At 42.4% G+C, this 25,229-nt stretch overlaps 1 protein-coding gene across 4 annotated transcripts in view; it reads left to right on the top strand.

The window, feature by feature from the left end:
- Positions 1-25,229, top strand: part of CBFA2T2 (core-binding factor, runt domain, alpha subunit 2; translocated to, 2) — a 107,988-nt gene that overhangs the window by 1,508 nt on the left and 81,251 nt on the right. The window contains exon 1 of one of the 4 annotated variants that reach the window (XM_015425246.1): positions 23,326-23,378. The exons of the other annotated variants lie outside the window; for them this stretch is intronic. The gene's annotated coding sequence lies outside the window, so the exon portion shown is untranslated. Of the gene's footprint in view, positions 1-23,325; positions 23,379-25,229 lie in introns of those variants that run through there. 4 annotated transcript variants of the gene reach the window in all.

Raw genomic sequence — 25,229 nt, 5'->3', positions numbered from 1 at the left:
CAAAGCAGGAAAACCTGCTGTATTATGCCAAGTTAAATTATCTGGGAATTTTCCACATTTGTTTTTTTTAAAGATTACTGAGAGGTGGCATGGTAGAGATATATAAATTCAACATGGTGTATTTTGCATAATATTTGACCTCCTGGTCACCCTGTAGAACTGCTTGGCAGCTGATTCAAGACAGAGAAAAGGAAGTCGTACTTCATACAACTTGTGTCATTCACTGCCAAGAGATACAGTGATGACCATGAGCTTAGGTGGCTTTTGAAGACAGTTTGGCAGATTTATAGAGAAGAGTTCTATTGTTGGCTGTGAGCCACCCCAGACAAATCAGACCTCTGTGTTCTGATGGCAGATATTGGGAAACAGCAGGTATGGGCTTTGTCTGTGGGCCCTGCTTGTGGACTTCCCCCTTGGCATCTGACTGGCCTCTGTTGGAAGCAGGATGCTGCACTAGATGTACCATTGGTCTGATTTCAGCATGGCTCCTCTCATGTTCTTACATAAGCATGTTTGTTCAGAAGTAAATCTTTCACTGAAAGACTCCATATTAAGTTTACTTAGGATTGGTGCCTTATACAATTAATGGCACCATGGCCAACAGTCTTGGATTTTGAATAATAGCTGTTTCTCTGCGTTTAAAAAAAATGGTATTTAAAAAAAATATCCATCTGTTCACATTTCTCTTGAGGAGAAAATTGGAGGCAGATCATGAGGAATTGCAAGCAGTGAATTATCAGTTGAACAGGGTGTGCAGAAGTAAAGCAATTAACCAGAGTTATAATGCTAGTATAATTGGCTAAGACAGGCATTATGAAAAAGTGGTTGCAAATGCAGCCATCATGTGTAGAAATGGTGTGTATTTTGTAGGAGGGGAAGAGTGTTTTGTGTTTCAACATGGGCTATGAAATAGCTTTGAAGTAATCATCAGAAAAAGCAGATGGTTACAGACATCACATGTGGCCCACGTCTACAAAGAAATATGGTCTGTATACGATATAGCTGCACTGTGGACCTCATGGTCATTTGGTTAACCAGGGCTCAGTTTTCACAAACACCTTTACGGTGATTAATTTTTAGCATAGTTTCAGAGGATAGCCATGCGGGTCTGCAGTAGACTGGACTCAAGTAATTTGAGTCCTTAGAGACCAAGATATGAGTTTTCACCTGTCAAAGCTCCCTTTGTCAGATATAGGAATGGAGATCCCGGAGTCCTTATATCACAGTGATAATTTTTAGCATTTTCTGTTAACTTATCTCCTTTGGGGGAGGGGGAGCCCAACTGAGCATCCCCAGAAAGGATCAAGTTGAGCTGGTGCTTATTTCTTTACATCTAGTAAACAATGCCATATATGTTCAAGAGGACTACATAATTATCAGCTGGAATGGATGTGTATTTTGCTTAATTTTATTTTACTTTCTGCCTTTAGGCTGGCTTGCAAGGTACAGGGACTTTCTCATGCCCTGGTAGCAGTCTTTTCAGTCTTATACAGGTTTGCTAATTGCTGCTCTAGCAGAACTCTTCTGATCTGATCCCATTGACTGCTGTGCTGAGGGACAGCTCATCACTACACAGGCACTGGTGGGCAGGTCCCTTTTTGCTGCTAGACTGGAAGCTCTCCCCCACCCATCTTTTCATTGCGCCAGGATGCATTGCACTCTTTTAGAGAGAAAGAGTGGATCTCCTTTTGGCCCTTAAAAACTGTGATTTTCTCCAGCTGTGAAGCTTACGCAGGGGTTCAAGCCACTCCTTAGCTTTGACACTACTTTTGGCCCATCCATGGGTTTGGATGCTGGTATTATGCATCCATTACATTCGGGCCTTTGCTCCAGTCTGTTGCCTTTCACTGTGTGGTCCTGTTGCACACATGTTCATGCTTCGTTCCTGCAAGTACCAGCACTTGCAGCTTTGCTTTCTGCAACTTATTTTCACTTCAGCAGAGCCACATCTGTTTCTTGCTGCCTTTTTAAAAATTCCATCCCAACATTAACTATGGCCTTGTCGGTTCTATTGTGGCTTGTTTCACTGTAGTTTTTTTTCTGGTTATCCAACACTCTGATCCGTAAATAAAAGTGGATGCATGTTTTCCCCTTTATTTTATGTAGGATGAACATATGTGTAAGAGGATATAAAGAACAGTGGTGAAATGCAAAACATTAAAGGGAGGGAGGCTAACATGACATGAGATGGATGAGTATTATCTTCAGCAGATTTGCTGTTTAGAGTCGGTGGCATCCCTCTTACCATGCCATTGAGTCTCTTCACTTTGTTGCTCATCTGTTTTGATTATGTATGGGGTGGAGAATGTGGATAGAAATTTCCCCTCCTGTACCATAGGCTTGGGGTGGAGGCACTCAATAATGTTGAGGGGCAATAGATTCAGGATGTACAAAAGGAGGTACTTCTTTATTTAACAAGTAATTAAATGGTGGAATTCACTGCCAGCAGATATAGTGATGGCCACTAACACAACATAGCTTTAAAAGGGGGTTAGTCAGATTCATGAAACAGAGGACTATCAAAGTCTATTAGCTGTGGTGACTGAAGTGAACTTCTATATAAACAGACCGCATACTTCCGAATACCAGTGCTAAGAGGTAACATCAAGGAAGGCCATGGCCTCTGTGCCCTGTTAACTGCTGTGTGAAACAGGTTCCTGGACTAGATGGACCACTGGTCTGTAACATCTAACTCAGTTTCTATTACCTTTTTACAATTTGGTTGCATTTTTTAAACCTTCTTGCCCTTCTGTAATGGCTTGATTGTTTTTTAAAACCATGCCCTCCTTCTTGATAGAGTAGCGTGAGGCTCTTGTAGGTGTGTGTCTGTGCACCAGTTCTGTGTTCTGGAGTTCTAACTTCTTCCCTCCCGTGTGCTGGCTTCTGTGGGAGACACAATAGTGAACCTTGACCATGAGCTTCAGGCAGCCCTTCCTGTTTCCTAGCTGTTGGCTCTTGAGTCCATTCTGATAACTACAGAAGCATCTTTTGTCCCACTTTACTTTTCATAAGAAACATAGAAATGGTCTAAAGACAATGGTCTCTGGAAAGGAAGCATATGGCTTTTGTAAACAAAAATAAATAAGGTAGAATGTAGATCTGCTGATGCTTGTCTAACTCTCTTGACCTGCGGTGAGCCGGTCAGCTTTTTAGTAGGAGTTTTTGCTAACTCTCTTTGGCAGGGAGCAAGTATTACATCTGTCCCTCGCCTTTCTTCTTTCCCTTTCTCCGTTATGAAGTGGGTGATAGATGGGAAAAACAGTGGCTCATGCTGGACTTTAATGCATAGGGTGTGTGTTTATTGCATCGGTATCATTCTCTTCCTTTGGGGAATTCGAAGCAATATATTAGCACTGGAACAACCGGATGATATATTTTAGACTGAGACATGGTAAGGCACTCAAAGCCACCCAGTGGGCTTAATAGCTGAGCTGAGTTACTGAAAATGCATTGGGTGGCTTTCCTATATCCCAGCTCACCATTCTGAAACTGCACCACACTGATTTGTTCATGAGCCTTATTCTGGTAACTTATACACTTTTTTTATGACCATATCTGCCAAAACACAAGTATCACTCCCCTAGAAGATTCTAGGTGCCGTGTTTTTTTTAATGTGAATATTCATGGCAGTGAAAATTGGCACCTGAAAAGATACTGCCCCAGGCGGCTCCAAATGAGCACAAGAAGCATTCTGCCCTTTTGAAAAAGGTCCAATGGGAGTGAATGGAAATTTGAAAAGTGTCTCTCTTTGTGATGGTTGTGCTCTGGCTGAATAAGAAACTTGCAGTTTAGATCCATCAAAATTGTTAGGATCTAACTGTGTTCTTTGTTGGGGGAAATTGGCAGAGGATTTTTCTGCTTAGCTCAAGCGCATGAACTTGAAAAAGAGTTTCATGTCCTTTATAGTGGCATGCTGTGTTAGGGGATTACTTGACCTTCTTTTGAGATGGTGATTGCCTCCAAGGTTGGGAAGCTGTCATGCTGATTTCCAGACTTATGTATGCAAATACCATACTAGGCGATCCAGGACTTCACTTTACTACCATTCTGGGAGCATGAAGATTCAGGAACAGCAGTGCAATTCAGTAGTTCCCAACTGGTTTGTCCCTGGAAAAGAAGCATTCCTGAAGCTGGCTGAGACATATTAGCCCCTTTGTGTATGCCCTCAAATCTCTCTGTGAACTGGTTTGCTGGATCAGACCTTGGGGTTCTCTCAGAGCTGTTCTCTCAAGAGCAGTTCTCTTGGAGCTCTCTCAGCCCCACCTACCTCACAGGGTGTCTGTTGTGGGGAGGGGAAGGGAAAGGAGATTGTAAGCCACTCTGAGACTCCGAGTGAAGGGCGGGATATAAATCCAATTATTTCTTCTCCTCCTCCTCCTCCTCCTCCTCCTCCTCCTCCTCCTCGTTCTTTTTCTCCTCCTCCTTTTTCTCCTCCTTCTTCCACTAAGTACGGCTGAGCCTGCTTAGCTTCTGAGATGTGATGAAATTGGGCTAGCCTGGACGATCCATGGAATGTTGCTTACTTGCTTGCGAATTAATATGCCTGCTTTCTTGTATTCTGAATGTTGATGTACTTATTAAGTTGGAACCCCATGTATGCACTGTGCTAGGGTAGTAAGAGTTACCCTATGGATTCTTTGAAAGCTGGAAATTAGGCAGATGTGTGAGGAAGTGCATTAGTATTGCTATGGACATGTTCTAGGTATTAAGTGTATGTGAGGGAGTTACTGTGCTAACATCCTGTTAGTTCTGTGCAGTGATTGTTAATATATGGATTTGTGTATTGAAAGTAGATTTCAGGCTGAGCCGTAGCATAGTGAGCCGACAATGTGATACCTTTGAGAAACCGAAAAATATTGGTATTGACTAATATGAGCACAGAATTATGATCATTGGCTGGCCTGTGCAATGTGAATGCTGAAGAAGGCATCCCAAGGCTTGAGGGAAATGAGAAAACAGTTTTGCAGTGGGTATTAGTCTGGTAGAAGAATAGCCTAAAGACTGGTGCTGACACTGACCTGGAAAGGGATGGGAGCAGTTGCTGAGTGAAACCAAATTACAATATACCAGTAAAAACAAACTATTAGTTATTTAACTAGAGGATGTTCAAAATACTATACAGTTGGTTAAATTATTAAATTGAGTAAAGAGAAACCAGCATTTATGAGCAGCTCAAATTACAGTTATGTGAGTTTGACCACTAATACTGAATGTCCTATTTTTGCTACTGGACTTGGAAAGCCAAACATAAACTGTGTCCTGTAAGATGCTTCTGTTTGCCAGTGTTTTCTGTGCTTTTTAAACCTGAGACCTTCTGATTGTTCTGTCCGAGACTCACCTCTCCAACTCTGCTGGAAGAGAGAATGTATGGCAGTTATAAAATACAGTAGCATTCTTGCCATCGCAATGACTGCATGCAAGAATCTGTGGCCTGGGACAAAAAAAATATTGGGATTGGTATGCTAATCAAATGGCCATCTCTTATATGACTGTGTTCAAATATTCACTGAATGCCATTGTATAGATCATAGCTTTTTTTTAAAAAAAAGTCATTTGTTAACAAGTAGGATATCTGCTGCCTTTACTTCTGGAACATTTGGGCGAGCATAGTGGGGGTAGCAGCACAGAAAAGTTTCTCCTGTTCACCATCTGCTATTACTACAGGAATCTCCAAGGAGGCTGGTAAAATTAATGTCTAGGATCAACCATAGCTCTGCCTTGCTTCAAAAACCTGCAAAGTATCTTCTCCATATGATCTGGCTGTTTGCACTGAGAAGTTCCTGTTGGTGATCTGACTCTGCTTAACATAAGTACCTTTTAAAAGGTAAGATTGTCTTGTGGTGTTGTGATTACCATAGAAAAGAGCAAGAGTCCAGTAGCACCTTAAAGACTAACAAAATATGTGGCAGGGTATGAACTTTTGTGAGTCACTACTCACTTTTTCAGATACCTTCAGATATCTGAAGAAGTGAGCAGTGACTCAGGAAAGCTCATACCCCTGCCACATATTTTGTTAGTCTTTAAGGTCCTACTGGATTCTTGCTTTTTCTACTGCTACAGAGAGACCTAACATGGCTACCCATCTTGATCTATCTCCATGGTTACGGTGGAGACCCAAGTTTGAATTCTAACTGGAAACTGGCTGAGCTGAGTGAACGTGGGCCTGTTCACACACCCTCAGCTTAACCTACCTCATGAGGTAGTTGTAAGGATAAAATGGAGATGAGAATGATGGGTTCTCATTAGGGAGAAAGATAAGGTATAAATGAAGCAAATACAAATTAACCTTTATCTTTTAATAGTTGCTGGTTTTTTGCATTATTTTTTAATTAGGAATAAGTCCCATTGTGGAAATAAATACAATGAGCCCTAGAAAGAGGCTCTGTGAGAGTGCCAAGGCCATGGGCACTCAGAATCAATTTGCCACGGCAACCTATGCAGGGTATAAGGACACAAAGTCCACCATTTTCTCCAGGAGAACGGATCAATGCCATCTGGAGAGCATTGTAATTTTGAGTGATCTCCAGGCCCCACCTGGAGATTGGCAACAGTGATTTCCCATTACGGAATGGCTGGTTTGGAGGGCAGAGTCTATTGCATTATACCTGTCTGAGGCCCCACTCCTCAAACCTCACCCTCTCTAAGCTCCATCTCTCAAATCTCCAGGATTTTCCCATCTGGAGTTGGCAACCCTATCTACTTCCCAGCCAAGCATCAACCTACATTCCCCCCTCATTGATCAGCTTTCCATTTCCCCCCCACCAGCAGCCCCCACCGTGTTCTGAAGCCCTGACTGCCACAGGGCAGTAATGGGGTGACTGCTGGTGACTGCTGGCACCTTTTCCTATCATTTTTTGCCTTGTGGTATTCTTTCTGCTTGTGGTGTGATCTGTCTTTTTTGTGGTATGGCACGATTGTGTTATTGGGTTTGTTTGTTTTGAAGGGGAAGTGATGTGTTTTGAGTGAGGACATATTTTACCTCAGAATAGAGCAGGTCCCATATGCAACTGACAGTTCCAACTGTTTCGTGAGGGGGAGGGAGTTTGAGGTGTGGAATGGAGTGAAGTCCAGTCAGCTTCCATATGCAAATGACCTTGAAACGCTGGCCCAATCAGAGAAGAGTGGCCTAGGCTGCAGTGGGTGGGAGAGAACTCAGGCAACACAGCCAGTGGGTAGAGACACCTTGTGATTGACACATCACGGAGCCAACTGATTTTGGAGTGCATAGAACGTTGTGGGACCACTACTCAATTATATATAAGGAGAGATTATAATATGTGTAACTGTAAGCAGATCCATGTGTTTCATGGTAAAGTCGGAGAAGAACCGTTCAGTTACTTACATGTATAGAAACCATACCTAATGTTGGAACAAATTATTAGAACTTTAAAAAGTTAATTTTCATTGTTTTATAGTAACAGTTATTTAATTGGGTTATTTAAAACATTTTTATCCCTCTGTATCTCCTCAGACATAAGTTAGCTAATCTAACTGGTTTAAGTACCAAACCTATTGATTAAATTATTCTAAGTAAAATTAAGGGTTTACTTGACCCATTATTTCTCATTTTGACCAGTCAGTTGACCATAGTTTTTATTGATCAGATGCCAAGCCCTCATGGATATTAAACTTTTGATCTTGTACTACCCGAGCAACAGGGACCACCTCACTGTCTTCCATGTGGACTGGAAGGACAGAAACAGGGTAGCTTCTAACTATAGTTGATGCTTGCAGAATTCCCATATAGGATATTTGGGGGAGGGGAGTTGACAAGGAAGAAGCAAGCTCCTCTCGCTCTTGTACGTAGATCAACCCCCCCCCTCCCCATCCTCCAGGGTGTCCTCCTGATCCACAGTTTGTGAGCCTAATCTGTATGTTTTGTACACCATAACCATGTTATTGAATTTAGCACTTAGGAAAAGGTTACTGTTCTGAAGCTATGTTTGCTTTCAATTTAGAAAAATTTAATCCTGCTTATCTGTTGTTAAAATAGCTTAATACGCAGCCTGGAACAAGATACAAACAGATAAAAACTGCAAAATGAGCTCTTAATAAAATGGCAGTATTTGAAGAGCATGTAGCTCATCAAAATTATTCTTCAAGGTAGGGTATTCCGCCAGCTGCAGTTGTGTTCAGTGGGTTCTTTGTGTGTTGTGTTTGTGGTAAAGATTATTTCCTGAGTAACCTAGAGAGAAAGAAAAGCCTTTTGTGTGGAAATTTGTTCAGGGACAGTTATGAAAATACTTTGCATTATGGCTTTCTTTGTATTGATCCCCAGAGACTGTAGTAGAGACAACTGTGTTTTGAGATTCACAGGTATGTAGCACTCTAAATGGGAGCCACTTGGGACTGTTCATTGCAGAAATGCATTCAGTCCTAGGTGCACAGTATGACAGGCTCAGTGAAACTTATTTATTTACTTCATGTATACCCTGCCTTTCTCCCCAGTGGGAACCCAAAGTAGTTTACATTGTTCTTCTCTCCTCCATTTTATCTTCATAATGACATGACCTTGTGCAGTAGGTGTGAGCAGATTTCCATGGCAGAGTGAGGAATCAAAGATGGGTCTCCCAGATCCTCGACCAACGCTACCACTACCCCCCATTGGATTTCTCACATTCTATAGGGTCTATAGCTTACCCATTTTAGGTAGGTTGGGTGGAGGACTTAGGTATGAAGCACATGTTATGGCTGAAGAAAACAGCTTCCTTGTGGTGATGATAATCAGGGATGACAACCTCCAGGTGAGGTCTGGGGATCTCCAGGAATTACAGCTGCTTTCCAGATTAGAGAGATCAGTTTCCCTGGAGAAAATGGCTGCTTTGGAGGGTGGACTATTGCAGTATACTCTGCTGAGGTCCCTCTCCTCCCCAAACTCCCCCCTCCCCAGGCTCCACCCCAAAATCTCAAGGAATTTTCCAACCCAGAGTTGGCAACCCTATGATTGATTCCCTTTCTGTTAGAACTGTTTTTAAATACGTACTATGCAGCATATTCCTTCATATTGTCTCTGTACCCTCTGTTCAGTGTCTGCTGGAAAAATGAAATCAGAAATTGGAGATTTATATTGTGGTGTATGTTTGTGAGGTGGGAAGAGAAACATATTTGTGGATCTTTGCAAACTTTACTGAAGGCCAACTGAGGCATCCCTTACATATTTAATCGTGTGTCTCCCCTGCATCCCTCCCTCACTGTTTCACAGTTCTAAATTGCCACCTCCCCAGGCTCCTGGCCACTCCCTCTTCCCTATAGTATTCCAGATGTTTGCACGAGAAAACGTGGCTATTTAAGAGGAGAGTCCATTGGGGTTGTGTTAAGATGTATTGCATATAGGTACTCATTGCACAACAGATCTGTAGTCTGTCTGTTACATAATTATAACCTTCACTTTTGAAAAACAATATATTGGGCTTAATTTATCAGTACTACCAAGTGTGGACTTTGACGGGTTAATAGTTTCTGTTTTGAATCAATTCCTTGCATAGATGGATGCACTTATCTTTCTGGATCACTGCCTACTGGGGAACAGTGGTGAGACCTTCTCTGGTCAACCTTGATCCTGAACACCCTTGTGCTGATGTCAGTTGCATTAGGTGTGTGTAGGTTTTTAGCCTTGGAGCCATTGTTAATAGTTTCAAGCCTCAATGGACTCAAAAGGGTGAAACTCTGCTTAGGATGGCCATCCAAATCTTCCATGTCTTATCTCCTGCAGAAAACATACTCAGCAGGTGGCCAGTTACCAGGTTGGGTTTAGTGGCTTAATGTTAAAGTTGATACGTGAGACCAGTTGATATGCAAGAGCATGTTTGGATTTTGGAGATTGAGATACAGCATCGTGTGAGACTGGATACCGCTGAACTGGGACATGTCCTTACATCTTATAGCCTGCCATCTTTAACTGACTGAAGGACTGACCATCTCCGCAAGCATTTTAACTTTAGTCCTCAACTCTTTAATATGTGATTGTTTTATTTCATTTTTAGGTATTTATATGTTTTATATGACCCGGCTCATGGTGCCGCTGAACGTGAGCCGCCCTGAGCCTGCCCTGCGGGGAGGGTGGGATAGAAATGTAATAATAAATAAATAAATAAATGTGCTGTAAGCTGCTTTGTGGGTTCTGTTATGGACAAGGTGTAATACTTTTTATTGGGACCAACGCAGTGACCTGTAAACACACAGCATGCAGGCTTTTGAGTTCTCTAGAACACTTCCTCAGGCTTCACGTTAAAATAAAAGTATAAAAAGGGGGCTGGGTGGAGAAATGCCTTGGGCCTAGCACATTTTTCAAGGAACTAAACTAAATGTGTTTTATACAAAGGCTTTATGTGCAAACCCAAGGAAAGAAGATGCCCTGTATATTTGGTATGTTGCGAAGGAATGGTAGATAACAGTTTGGTTTGTTGTTAGCCTAGCTTGTAGTTTGATGTATTGCTTTTTCTCAGATTTATCCACTGCTCTGACTCAGGGTGGTAGCAACTCTGTTTAATCAGACAACTCCATAGGTTATCAGTGTCTCTTTTGGAGGTTCTAATTCACTTTGGGCAAGCTTGTTTTCTCACCGTTCTTACAGTGTGTGAGAACTGGAAGTCTCTTCTGTGCATGTCGTGGAAACAGTCAGGTCCAAATGTCCCCAGCGTCCAGAGTTATGCTTATCAGTGTGCACAAAAATAATAGAAGCTGTTCTCAAATCTGCCGTAGGTTTTTTTTTTTTTTGTGAGGGGGTCTTTCCGTAAATGCTGATTTCAACTTGGCTTCTTAGATGACTGTGTGAGTTCAGTGAATGTCTAAATCAGGAATGGTGGATGTTGTAAGAGTTGTAAGAGTATCTCACTAGATGTCAAATCTGAAATCTAACTTGCATTTTAAAAAATTTGTTGCTGACCCTTTAAGAAATTAAAGTAAATATTTGGTGGGTTTTGGTGCACCAACAATATCATTCCTGTAACACTGTAGAGGAATCCTGCTGACAATCCAAACATTAAATGACAGTCTTCAAGAGAACCAGTCTTGGGTGCCCTTTTGCTGCTTCCTTGTTTTCTTTCTATTCAGGGTTTCTTAGGAATGAGCCCACTCCTTAATAGCCCTGCTGATCACTTGGAATTGATGCATCTCAACAGGAAGTATTGTTTCTGTTGATCAAGCCTTGTGCAAACACACTGGTCATTATCGTGTGAAAAGTACTGATATGGCGGTGGAGTCCCTTCTTCCAGACCTGGGGTGTGTTTAGCAGGTCATCCTTTGATTGCTTCCACTTCTCCCCCCTGGATCCTACTAGTACTGCTTAATGTGTCATGTTAATGCTTATGCTTTGCTTCTCTTATGGTGATTCCAGACTTCTAAAATCCTAATGCATTAGTTATTGAATGTCCCACTTTGTTGATTATAATGACTTACTCTTTGTAATCCATCAAGTCCCTGTGAGAAAGGTGGACCATAAATAATGCAAATAAATAAATAAATGTTAAATGATGCAGAAATTATATAGTAAGAACATACTTACATCAACAGACAGTATGCACTAACCACAGTAGTATATTCCACAGTTCCGATCTCTTTGCCAAAGCATCTTTCTGAGCAATTTCATTACAGTACAGCCCTATTTTCTTTTGCTGACAAATTACAGCTGATCTACGGTGACCCCGTGAGATTTTTCAAGGCAAGAGAAGTCCCTGTCACCTGTGTAAAAAAAGCTCTCCCGAAGAATTCAGTTTTGCATAGTTTGCAGAAGGCCAGGGGAGTGGGAGTCTTCCTAACCTTATCAGGCAGACCATTCCATAAGGTGGGGGGTGGGGGGTCCAGTGGAGAAAGCATCCTAAGCAAAGTTATATCTTTCTAAGCCCAGTGAATTTAAAAGGGTATAACCTTACTTAGGATAGCATTGTTAAATCATTTGTAGACATTCAACACTGACAGAGCTTTAAGAAGCCAAATGAATGGTGCAAAATGATCTAATTTCCATGTAAGCCATTCTGAGATATCTGAAGGAGAATAGAATACTCTCCCTAGTACCTACCTCCTTCTGTCCCCCCCCACTACTTTTGGAGATGTTATATTACCAGATCCTTCCCTGCTCCCCTCTTCTCAAAGCAGTCTTTCTGTGGATCTGACTTTGAATTCCAAGTGTTCTTGTTCTCCCACCTCTTTTAATCCCACTAAAGAGCAGAAGACTCTCCAGGGCAGGGAACAGAGTTTATCTGGTGACATCACTGATTTTTCTGCCACTCTTCTCTTAGAAATGGTAACTTCTACTAAGCTTGCTTTATCTCTGGCCATCCTTTTTTGATTAAAGACTGAACTCAGTAAATATTTTTAAAATGATTGAATTTCTTAACTATGGAAAACACATGTTGGGGCTCAGAAACACTGAGCGCCATGTGTGATCACCCATAGCCCCCTTCTTGAGTTCAGGAGTGTGAATGTAGATCTGAGAGCTGTGGGTGACAGGTTTATCTGGGATGATTGGCAAGGATTTATAAAGCAAGAGGGGATTTACTTACTTAACCTCCCCCCTTTCTTTCCTCCTCCCCTCCTCCCCTCTTATTCCCAGAAAAAGGAAATTGGGATCACATTAAAGCCCTAATTGGTTTGGCTCCAGCAATAGCTCAGTGGCTGCCAAATGGTTAATTTATTGTGTGAGAGTTTGGCCATGTGTTGAACAGCAAATTTGTCATCTGCTAAAAGATCTTTGTACACTGTACGTGTATTCATTCACTAGACCCCCATTTTTATAAGAGGACTGTGCATGGGCCACGGGGGAAATGTAACAGACAATCCCTAAGCCTGTTTTACATAACAGTTAGTATCTGACAAACCGGAGACCTGCAAAGTTCAATGTGTCTTGTTAGAAAAGCTTGCACTCTGTAGAACAATGATTATTTTAATGGGGTTTTGCCTTTATCCATTGCATCCTTTAGAATAGCTTAAAGGAGAGTAAAGTTGGATCCTTCCAACGAAGGAGAGCTTCTTGGAAAGTTCTAATTCTGATATAACTTTTATCTGAACAGTTGGTAAAATTTTACTGGAGAGAAAGAACACATCTATGCTGAAAATAACAGCTCCCCCCCCCCCATCACCTCATGGCACAGCCAGGTGGGGAGACACCCCAGGGCATTCCCCCCCCTTGAAGTTATGAGGAAGGGCAGATTGGAATGTACTCTTATCTGGCGGGCTTTCTGCAGAACTCTGGCTTTGTTCTTTCCAGGCACTCTATTAAGCCATCTTTCATGTTGGAAATTATTTTTTAATGTTAATTTATTAGCATGGGCTGTTTTATGCCCCAGATTTGCTGTAAGTGTTGAACACCACTGAGTTTGGGGAGAAATTAGGGTCTTAAAATGTCCCAATTGCTTTAATTATAAACAGATCTAATTTTGGCTATCCTTGGTACATAAGTGCTAATTTAAGTTCAATTTTTGACATTAAAAGAGGACACGGACAGCTGAAAATATCTTTATTTCTGTCTTGGCTATGCATTGGATAGTGTGTTTGGAAATGTATCCAGAGTGCTAAATCATATCTGTAATGTATTTTACAATTTTTCATTGGCAAGCAGCTAATGTTATGTTACGGGGCTGCTTCCAGCAAAGCACAAATGATATCATTACCTCTGAGAGCTGTAGCATTTTGTGTGTCAAAGGCCATTTATCATTGAACTCACTTACCATTTAGCTTTGAATTAACACCTTTTGAAGATCGGTCTTTTGAGCGTGGAAGGCTATGGCTCATTTTTTTACTGTACTTGGTTTGGTGCCGTGTGAATGAACTTCAGGGATCACTGGGCTTCCACGCTCTCCCCTCATCATGTTCTACTTCAATTTCACTTTCACAGGCGTTCACAGGGCTGGATCCCATAGATCTGTTCCGCTAATAGTGGCGCCTTCCCCCAATGTAAGATATTCTTCCACTTATGGAAGGAGGCTTGTGGCTGGCGGGAAGCAGCACCATTAGCGGAACTAACCCGTAGGCTCCCATCCACAGTTTTTACATGGTGGTGCTCTCAAGTGCTGTCGAGTTGCAGCTGACTTATGGCCACCCTGTAGGGTTTTCAGGGCTAGAGACATTGAGAGGTGGTTTGCCATTGCCTGCCTCTGCTTAGTGAACCAGGACTTCCGAGGTGATCTGCTGTCCAAATACTAACCAGGGCTGACTCTGCTTAGTTTCCGAGATCTCACCAGACCAGGCTAGCTTGGGTGATTTAGGTCAGGGCACAGTTCGCATACAGGACATCAGACTGTGGCCCCCTCATCTGCTATGACTTAACTACTTCCCGTTTTTCAAGAAATGATGGTTTTCTGTTACATCTGAACTAGCAAACTGATTTGCTTTGCTCTTCAAACCAGGATTCCAAAACTGTGGACCCAGCTTGAAATCTGGGTTTGCTGGTTCAGAGGTAATGAAAGACTATTCTTGGTGGAAAACCAGGAAGCAACTGATTATGTTGCAGCAGCATGGGAGAATGGTGGTGGTGGATCCTTCCAGGCTTATTCCCATAGAACCAAATCATGGTTTGGCACAGCATTAGACACAAGCCTATATGAACAAGGGCATTTGGAGACTGTGCAAAAAGGAATTAGGTATGGGAGCTGTAGGAAGTTGAATACAGACTATAGTTGAGGTAGCTCTATAGCTAACACTGTCAGATGTCATAAGTTTGACACAGGACATTTGCTACTCAGAGCTGGCAGGCTGACATCTGCAGATGTCCATGTTGCCCATTTCTGGCTGAAATTGTGCCTTTTTGATGTTGCAGGCATGGCTCTGTGAACAGAATTGATACGGAGGACAAATATGCCAGATTCCTGGGTTCAGATCCCCAGTTGTTCATGAAAGCTCTTGGCTGACCGTGGGTCACGTCTTCCCTATCTTACAGGGTTGTTGTGAGAATAAAACAGAGGAAGGTGCTGCTACATACACTGCCCTGAGCTCCATGGAAAAAGGATGAAATAAAGATGTGACAGATATATATACCCCACTCTTCATCCAACAACATCTGAGCAGTTTATGCATGGCCCCCAGGTGCACTGCTCTCCAGGCAGCTTCCAGGCCCAGCCTTCTGAGCTTTACTTGTATCATGATGCCTTTGGACCATTATACATACATATGTGCTGACTTAATTGTGATCCCAGCAAGGGGCTTTCAAGGCAAATGAGAAGTGGAGATGGTTTGCCATTGCCTTCCTCTGCAGAGGCTTCCTTGGTGGTCTCCCATCCAAGTACTGATTCTGTTTAGCTTCTGAGATCTGACAAGATCAGGCTATACCATGTGGACTTTCCTCCTCAGGGATCTGACCAAGCTTCTGCACTTGCTATGGCTTTTTCAGGGGTCTTCATTTTAGTGATCAAGATTTCAAACCGATAAACATTTTTATTGGGGATGTGTGTACAGGGTTCATCTAGTTCTAAGGCAAAATAGTAAGTCATTATACCTTATGAATTCCTAATATTTTGTTTGTCTGCTGAAGCGGCAAAACCTGAAATTCATACCAAGTCTCCCCCTCCATTTTTTTGGGAGGGGAAGGTGCTCATATATTAGCATTAATGTAGCTTAATGCTAACCATTCTTTCTGGAACTCTGCGGGGAGGAAGATGTGATCAAGCTGTTGAACTTCTTTGTAGGCAGGCAGCTTTTGCCTGAGGCGTCCTAGGGCTGCCACATGTTCTTCTGAGACACAGGCTAACACGCTCAGCATGTGCCGGTATTGGCAAGACTGTGGAGAAGTCACTGCTTTGTCCGTAGAGGTTAGGAGAGTATTGAGGCAGGCAAAGGAGAATAATTGGCCACATTTGCTTAGGATGGAGGGGTGTTTTGCTTTTGATTCTGTTCCCAGATTTAGTAAATCATAATTAATCACAGATTTTGAATTGTTGTGGCTACTGAGAAAAAACTTTTGCATCTTGCTAAGAGACTCTGAAAAAGTTCAGACAAAGCTTATGCAGAAATAAAATTTCCATTTGCCTTTATTATGCCATAAGCCACCTATTTATTTTGGTAAGACAGGAGAAATAAGGGTGTGCTTGGGTGGATATTTTATTTTTTTATTTATTGAATTTGATTTTTAAACCGCCTTTCCCTGTGAAGCAAGGCTCAGGGCGGTGCACAATATAAAAACACACACAAAATAAAGTCATATTTAAAATCCCTAGGGCAATCCGAAGGGCTGCGGCTTTTGTGGAGACCAGCTCTTAAAGGAAAATCTTTATGGTGATTATTCATGTTAGAGAAGTTAGTCTGACAGATCACTTTCCCCCCCTCTTCAGATGCCATCATTTTTTTTTAAATGGTGCTGTATTATGAAAACATAAAAAAAAACCCTACCTTAATAGAAAAGTAATTGAGTAAAAGTTTGCTTGATAGGTGGAAGGGTTTTCAAAGGCTCTTAGCAAGTCCTGCTTTCTGGCCAAGGTTTTGAACTTCCCGATTTTGTTAACCTGTAGAGAGCAAGAGATGCACAAAGCTTGCAAATGTTGTTGTGGCGGCAGCAGCCCCCCCCCCCCAATATGATGTAGATCGGGCTCCCTTTGGGTGCAGTGCTGTTTAATTAGGGCTGTGCTGCTGTTCTGTGTCAATGAAATAATTGATTGTTTCAGTTGATCAATTACTTTTTTCCAGCTGTATTTAAATATCATTTTTAACAAGCAATAGGGAAAAAGCTTGACTAATTATTTTCAGGAACTAAATGGCTTCTAGCAGATTAGGGATGGCATATGGAGCTTCTCACTTTGAGGTCACTGGATCAGCTGCAGCCCAGGTTGGCAGTGACGAAGTTATTACCATCTGACAGCTGTTGGCTGGCCTGTGTGAAATGAATGGTTGATTTTAGCCATTCGGCATCAGACAGGTGTCCTGCCACAGTTGGTCCCCTTTTTGGCAGTCTCAATAGCGATACCAGGGATTATTAGGCCATTGAGGCTGGGCAGTCCTCTCGGTTCCTTGAGGCAGAGCTGTCCCAAACGTATGACTGGCACACTTTGAGGTTTCTTCGCGCCAGTTTTGTGACATCTGAGTAGCATGGCCTTGCAATTAAGCCTACATAACTTCAGCCCCTTTTTTTTTTTTTAATCAGAGCTATAACATTTAATGGATCAATTAAATTAGTCAACTGAAACCCTATGGTCAACTAGAAGGTGGCCCCGTGAGCAAACTATAAAGCCATGTATGTTATTTTCAATATGAGGAACTATTAATTAACGAGCCTTGCCTTAAGAGGTGTTCCCTATGTTAAAGAATAGGGAATTACTCGTGAGATTAATCTTCCTCATATGCTTTGTTGTCTTTAGGACTTTTAAGTTTTCTTATATGCATATTTAATACATGTGTCTAGTAGAACCATTCTGGCCAGAGTTATACCATTCTGAATCCAGTGACTTAAATGGACCCAGAAGGGTCTAACTCGGTTTAGGATGGCACTGTAAATGCATACAGATTTTTTTTTTTCATAGGGTACAGCTCTAAAACTTGTTATTAGCCTGCCTGTTCACACATCTATGTCTGTAAGGAAAGAACAACCAACTTTTGTAACCCTGGTTGTCTGGTGGAGATTTTGCTCACCATTGGCAACCAGGGGATTGACTGTTTAGAAGTCAGCCATAATCTGAAGAAAGGTGAGTATAAAATCATATTTAAAGAATGTACATCTGTTATTATCTATGGAAATACCAGTTATACCTAACCCTGTGAATGATAGAGAATGCAGATGGATTGAAAACAAGTAGTTAAAATAGTTCTGCTGTCTCAGGAAATGAAGCACATCTGTTTCCCCTTAGAGATGCTCTACCTATTTGTCTAGGGCAGTGGTGCTTTAAAACTGGCAGGATGCCATGGGACATGTTTCTGAAGGTGCTGTTGTGGGAGCAGAAGGAGGGATGCCTGTGTGCCACAACTTGGGAAGTTTAACATGGGGCTTGGATAGGAGACAGGCCTTAGCCCCTTGGGCATCCTAACAAGGTTTAACTGACACTGCCAAATGGAAGCTTGTTGAAGGGCCCATTATCACAAGCCAGGCTTCCCAAGTACTTACTGTGATTTGGCGGGGGACACAGACGTCTTCGCAGGATCATTCCCGTGGGGACAACAGACGCGCCGCACCATGCCGTCGCCAGGAAGTGTCGCTGGGCGACGCTCTGGCAATGGGGCTGGAAACTCGATGGTACCATCGAGTTTTCAGCCCCATTGCCAGAGCATCGCCCAGCATCACTTCCTGGCGATGGCATGGTGTGTTACAGGGAGGAATGGTCCGGCCGGGGGGCATGTTTCCCCTGCCGGATCGTGGTAAGTGCTTGTAGGGAACCCTATACAAACAGAATAGTTAGCAACACTGATGAACCACCCAGAACATGCATTTATTTGTTAGTGTGGAGGGCAGTTCCACAGCATCCAGTGGACATTAGCTCAAAAACTATTGGAAGTGTCTGCCTTGATCCTGAATGTATTGTAGTGGCACAGCTTCCATTGATATGCATTAAGCTGAACTCACTGCAGAGGCTTAAGGGCCATCTATAAAACTGAAATAAAATCAATCTGTCACTCTGAGGCAGCTAACTGAATGTAAATCACCTTTTGTTAAACAAAACTCTGCAGGTCCTCCGCTGAAAGGGTACTTGAGACAGCCAGAGTCTTAACTGTTGAAACAAGGTTTATAATCTAAATGCTGATAGGCCATTAACTAGGCCAAACTCATTTTTTAGTCTAATCTGCTCTGAAATCCACCATGCATAGATGTGAAAGGCCAGGTGTTTGCCTTGAACTGCAGCAGCAACATCTGTGGAAACAGGTGGAGATGTTCAATACAGTAGGCAAAAGGCAGCTGGTAAAAGTTAAGAAAAAGGCCCCAAATGGACTGCATCTCACCTTAATGAAATAGACTCCAAAGGGAGAATGAACATGGTAGTTAAACACAACTGTACCTAAGCCTCTGCACTGACTGTGTTTTGGAGGGAAATTCAGATAGGGTGCTTCTCTGTGAGTTTTTGGTATGTTTTCCAGTGTGTATAAGCCTGAACAAACCTGAAATACACAAATAAGTCCTTCAGAGCATTAGGAATTCTTTTGTCCAGATGCTTCTCTAGAGTAATTAATTAATCCAATTTTCCTTCCTTTTGCTGTTAAACCCATTTGGGTTGCTATAGGATCACTTTGAGGCTAAAGGGATTATTATTGTGAGGTAATTGAAAATCTTGCCAAGTTTTCAGTGGCAACACAGTCAAAGCAGATGTGTTCAGAAGTACTTTATGTTTGTACTGTGATACCCTGTGGATACTGCCTTTTGTGCCAGGTCCTTTCCATTTTAATAGACTATATTGTCCTTTTTTTGGGGGGGGGGAGCAAATTCTAATGCTTGTTATAAGGTTGGTCCTCCAAATCTGTGGTTAAGAATAACACACATTTGTAGTGCTGTAAAAGGCTCACATCTGGTTGCATATACAATTCCAGTTTAATCCCTTTGCAAACATTTTGTTAATTTCTTCAATTTGTGTCCTGGATGGACAAGGAAATTTGCTTATTAATAATTGCTTGCTAAATGGGATTCACTGCCTCTCCTGTGTAGTAGTCTCATGTTCCAGTTAAGCAGCTGTTTTTCTTAAAACACAAACTCTGCTTCTCGAATTGCTTTTATCAAAGAGAGGACTCACTTGCAAGCACTCTGAGGTTGTTGTTTTTACCTGCAGACTTGGGAGTCTGTTACCTCCTGGCTCCTGGATGTATTCCAGAACAGTAGCTGCATCAAAGATTATAGATAATTCTGGGGCATCATAAAGATCAGCTAATTTCCTATGAAGATGGCTACCCTCTGAAACTATGTAGGTCTGCAGTAGCACAGTTAGATTTGAGTCCAGTAGCACCGTGGAGACCAACAAGAGTTTCAGGGCATATATGCTTTCAAGAGATCAAACGCCCTTCATCAGACACCAGTAGGAAGGGAGATCTGAGTCTTTTTATCTCAGTCAGAAGGTGGGAAGGACATTGGATTCTTATCTCACTGCAGATGCTAATTTTGTGACCCCAAGCATTTCCCCTCTGATCTAGTTACAACATCATTGTACCTTTGCATCCTTTACAGGCTTTCTTTACAACACTCCTCCCACCTTCTGACTGGGATAAGATCTCCATTCCTACTCTGTCTGATAAAGGGAGCTTTAACTCTCGAAGGTTCGTACCCTGAAGATCTTTTTGGTCTCTGAGGTGCCACTGGACTCAGTTTTAATTTCCCATGGCCAGGAAGCGCTTACAGAGGCTTTCAGTTGTCTTCCTCATGCATCCTCAGGGCCAGGTTGCCTGCAGAGGGTTGCCTGCAGAGAGAAAATTCAAACTTCTGCTGGAAGGCAGCTGAACTTTTTCATGCAGTCCTAAGCACACTTGCACCCTTCTGAGCCCATTTATTTCAATGGACTTGGAAGGGTGTATGTAGCTCTGCATTTTTTGTCTATTTCTGCAATCTGTGTGCTACGTCCTGTCACTCAGCTAAGGGGTGTGTGTGCATATTGTTAGTGCAAGACGTTGTCCCGCTGGCACAAGAGGCTCCTCCCTCCCCTGGCAGGATGTTCCTTTTGCCAAGGGCACCTGTCACTCTCAGCTGAGCACCCTATATAAGTTTTCATACCTTACAGTGTAATTCTATGAGGGGCTGCTTCAGTCTGTACCCATGCCTTAGCTTGTAGTAGCTCTGCTTAGGATTTAACTGTTCTGCTTCCCTGACTATAGGGAGAGACAGAGATGTTCAGGGTATTGAACCCTGTCCATAGGACATCTGCTTGTGACTCCTCCAGCCCCCTGGCTTGTGAGATTTTACTAGTATGGCTGAGTGCTCAAGCCCGTTAGGACTTAAAAATGTCCACCCCTTATAATGAAGTCAAGATCCCAAATTGTGTGCTCTGTAGCCACATCTGTGCCCCTTTTGTGGAATTACAAGTAACATCATCACCTGTTCGTGTCTGCCCAGGAAGCTGCTGAAGGACAAAGAAAAGGAGGGCTGGGAGAATGTTGGCTGCCTCGTTTGTGAGAGGAAGGAAGATTAGTTTCTTGTTAAAGAAATAGCTGCTTAAGAAGTAAGAATTTTACTTCCACTGTTCTGTTATTCCTGCAGAACCAACAGAGCTGAACAGTGCCAGGTTAAGGCAGGCTGACGTGTATCTGAGTTACTGCATGCCGAATCTAGACACAACTGCAGTAGTAATTCATTTACATGTTGGTTAAGAGAACATCAGCACAGTCCTGAACAGAGTTATACCAATCCACGGAAGTCAGTGGGGGGTGGGGTAGTGGTATAACTCTGCTGAGGCGTGGGCCGTGATGCTGTAGGTGTGGGTCATGACAGTGTACTGCCTCTCCTTCTGTAGCCTTCTGTGGACCAGATTCTCTCCTTTTCTCTTCTCCCCTGCCCCCACTTAACAGTAATTAAAGGCTATGTCAGTGCAGATGTTGACTAAACAGATACTCTTCTCAACCATTGCTACAGATATATTGTAGGAATCGCAGATCTTAGTGCATTTCAAACTAAGTGCTGATCTACAGGAGGAATAGTTGTAGAAATAGACTTAAAGTGAATAAAAGTGTTAACCTGAATATTAACCATCCCCCCAAATATACAGTCCCTCTATGGCATATTTAAAACAGTTTTAAAGACTCCTCAGTGTCCAAATTGAATATCTTGTTTTTGTAACTCCTGCATCCCTTCCTAATGGTAGCTGATGCTGGGAAGCGGCCCCAGATTAATCTGCGAGTGGTGTTCTCAGGGGCCCTGTAGTTGCAAGAAAAAGAGCACTAACTATGCCATCTTCTGCCGAATTACTCCAGTCTGCATTCACTGGTTCCAGTGGGTTTAGATTAGGGGATGGTACTGTAAATCACCTTAGTTTGGGGGAGGGGGTTGAGAGAAGTTAATTGGTCCATATTGTGGGATCATTCGTGGGAGCTGTCTACTTCAGAAGCACTTAACATGCTAGATTTTCCATCCCAGGTTTAGATGGTTTTCAGCATTAACTTTAAAAAGGGTTGTGTGTGCACTCTCTGATATTAAAAGCATTTCCCATTTCAAATATATTACTAAAACAGGGAAGAAAGTGGTCTGCTTTTGGTTCAAACATAACTGGTTTTAACTGGCTAAGCCATTATGCCTTTCCTAATGGAAATTTGGACAGTGTGGTTTTCTGGAGAAACAGAGGATTCTCCAAGGCTCCTGGTTGCTGCTTTAGAAATGTGATTCTTGGAGTTACTTGATGACAATGTGATGGAAATCAGTTTTAAAACTGTTTGGGGGCGTATATTGTAGAGGTACCTTTTGGTGTATTTTCTTCATCAGTGACATTTTAGTTAATAGTCCCAGAATACGGCAAAGAGGCTTATTATGCCTCTAATAGTGATGGAAGAGTGGAAGGGATGGGGCCCAAAACACCAGAGAGGAATAGAAGAGACAAGAAGCATTTGAGTGACCCCTGTGAAAAGTATCATGGGGGTCCATAGATAACAACATTCACAGTCGAGTACAGTGGCACCCCTTAAAAAGTGTTCAGCCTGGGATGTAGTGTGATTCTAAGCATTTTCTTGGAACTAAGTCCCAAGTCTAATGTTAATTATAGGAATGCAACCTTAACTCTAAATCTGTTCCTGGAAAGTGCTGCTGTGGATGGGACTCATACTATAGAAAGTTTTTTGTTTGTTTGTTTTTTGCCTTTAGCATGTTAGTTTGTATTAAGAATGCGAACTTTGGAGGTAGTTGTACAATTGGGATTGTGTGTCCATCAGCAGATAAATTATATTTTTCTATTTATCACTTTCAGAGATGGAAAAAGGTATTAGAACAGGAAGGGAAGAATTATGAAGGTAGCTTAAAAAGCATTTACTGGCACCTCCTTCCCTTTGAAGGGAAGGAGCAAGTGAGTGGATGGATGAAGAGGAAAAGAGAATCTGAAAATGATATAGTGGCTGATCCCTGCATCTATAAACAGAAGGCAGAGGTTGACTAAGGGCAAAGAAGGAAGAACCAAATGTAAAGAAGACATTAGTTTATGTTGAACTAAGCTAATGGACAGTGACGGTGCCAAATCCTTCCAATAAAGTGCACATTAATTAATATCTTTTGTGCCAGCCCCACAGTCTGGAAGGGATCCTGTTCTGCCTCTTTTGACCTCTGCTCTCTTCTCCCTTGGCCATTCTGGTTTTTGATTGGTTTCCTGTCTTCAGTGAAATCAACAACCTTTCAGGCTCCTCTAAAGCAGAATGAAAGGCACATGGCGGTGGTGTAAGAGGAGCCCCTTGCAGTCGGCTGTGCTTGGGTGGGCGGGCTGGTCCTTTCGTAAACTAATAGCTCCCAGCAGCGCTGCAAAATCAGACTTCGTGGAGCCAGGAGCTGAGAGCTTGGAATGCCAGAGGAGGCACAAAAGGTCTGTCTTTTTTCTAGCCCTGGCCATTTTTTCTCTCTCATCCTAATAATCCGCTGGACCAATTGACAGTGAAAGCGAACTGGTGATGGTTTGCTTTGGTATATACAAAACCAGAGTTATAATGGGGGGGGGGAGTGAATGAGAAAGAAGCATTCAAATGCAAAGTCTGCAGGATGGTGCAGCTTTAACTACAGGAATGATTCCTGTGTAAATCTTTGAAAGTAACTTAAAATCAGTCCTGATGTAGGCTATAGATATCTTTCTGCACAGTCTTCAGTTAGAATGTGGGGGGTCTTTAACACATAGGTTTAAGTTGATTTGTACTTAAAATCAGCCTAGGTAATGAGAACATAAAAGTCTGCATCGGTGAGCATGTGCACTCCGCTTCTCTTCTGCATTATATCCCATGCTCAACAGCATATGAGAGGATATCATCTTCTCTTTTGTTTGTCATGTGTGAAAATTTTGTTATGAAGTTTAAGTTGAAAATGTGGTGTTTCACACCTAGTCTCTTGTGTTACTAGGGGCTGAAGCAACCCCATCTGCTTTGCCTAGGCAGTCTAGTTACAGATTTATTAAATAATATCGTGGAGTCCACTACCGCATGTCTGCAATTATTCAGCCCAAGGCAGTTTATTTGTGCAGTGCCAAAAAAGGAGGGGCCCATTCTTGGCCTGCCGTGCAAACTGCTATTTTGGAGACATTGACCATGGGAGCCTCTTCCCTTGCTACTGACATCCCCACCCCTGACTGAGAAACTCTCCTAGGGGTGGTGGTGAAGAAACAACAACAAAAAGCCAATAGGAACAGAAAACTAAATCTGAAAAGAATAAGCAAGGAACAAGCTGCCTTTATTAACCCCGAGGCTCCCTGTCCCCCCCAAACGATCCAATTCCTCTCGTGACCTTTCCTTGGAGCTTGTACTTGCACTTGGCCATTGCAGTGGGGAGTCAGTTTATGGGTTGATTTTGAAATGCATATAATATGGAAGCATGGGTAGGGAATGTTGCTGAAATGTGGAACTACTTAAGGAAATGCTGTATTACATCTACTGGGCATTTCTTTTGTCGAAGATAGGTAGTCTGTGTGCTGATGTTTGTTAGTACGAGTATACAGGTTGGATGAAATCCAAGGTATTTGTTTATGATAATGCTGCCCGAATAATCCAGGTAGTGGTTTGTTTACGCCCTGCTATGCTCATCCACTACACAAGGTATCCTAAGAGTATTCCTTACCCACTTAGGGCAGGACTATAAGAGTTGTAGCAAACATGCCTGGATGCTTCAAGACCCCACTTTACTCCCAAGTATTTTTGTTTAAATAACTTGCACTGTTTCTGGCCACAGATCAGAGAGCTCATTCTTATTTTTAGGGCCCTAAGCATCATGTGGCCAGGGTACCTGAAGGACGGTTCCCTTCTGCACTGTTCAGCCCACCAGTTAAGATCTGCCTCTCAAGCCCCGCTCACTCTGCGCCTGTCTTCAGAGGTGAGACAAGTGGTAAATGGAGACGGGGCATTTTCTGTGGTAGTACCTCACCTTTGGAATGGCCTCCCCCATGACACCTGCTTTTATGCATGGGGCCAAAACATTTCATTTTACCAGGCTTTTCTTTACAGGCTTTATTTTTCCAGCTGTTTTATGGTTTGCTTCTGGTCTTATGGATAATTTTATGCTTTGTTATGTCCCTGGGCTTGTTATAATGGTTTGTTTGTTTTTCTATTGATAATTTATTGTTTTAATTGTAAGTTGCTTGGAGCGGGACTCTTAAATAAAAATCTCCTAAAAATATATTAAATCTTGGGTAGTAGGGCTGGGAATGAACTTCTACCCAAGTCCCTTGAAGGCCACT

This window comes from Gekko japonicus, unplaced genomic scaffold (genome assembly GCF_001447785.1).
Source record: "Gekko japonicus isolate JY-2015 unplaced genomic scaffold, Gekko_japonicus_V1.1 scaffold2, whole genome shotgun sequence".
Classification (NCBI taxonomy): domain Eukaryota; kingdom Metazoa; phylum Chordata; class Lepidosauria; order Squamata; family Gekkonidae; genus Gekko; species Gekko japonicus.
The sequence above is the reverse complement of the archived record's forward strand: the minus strand, read 5'-3'. Positions and strand labels throughout refer to the sequence as shown.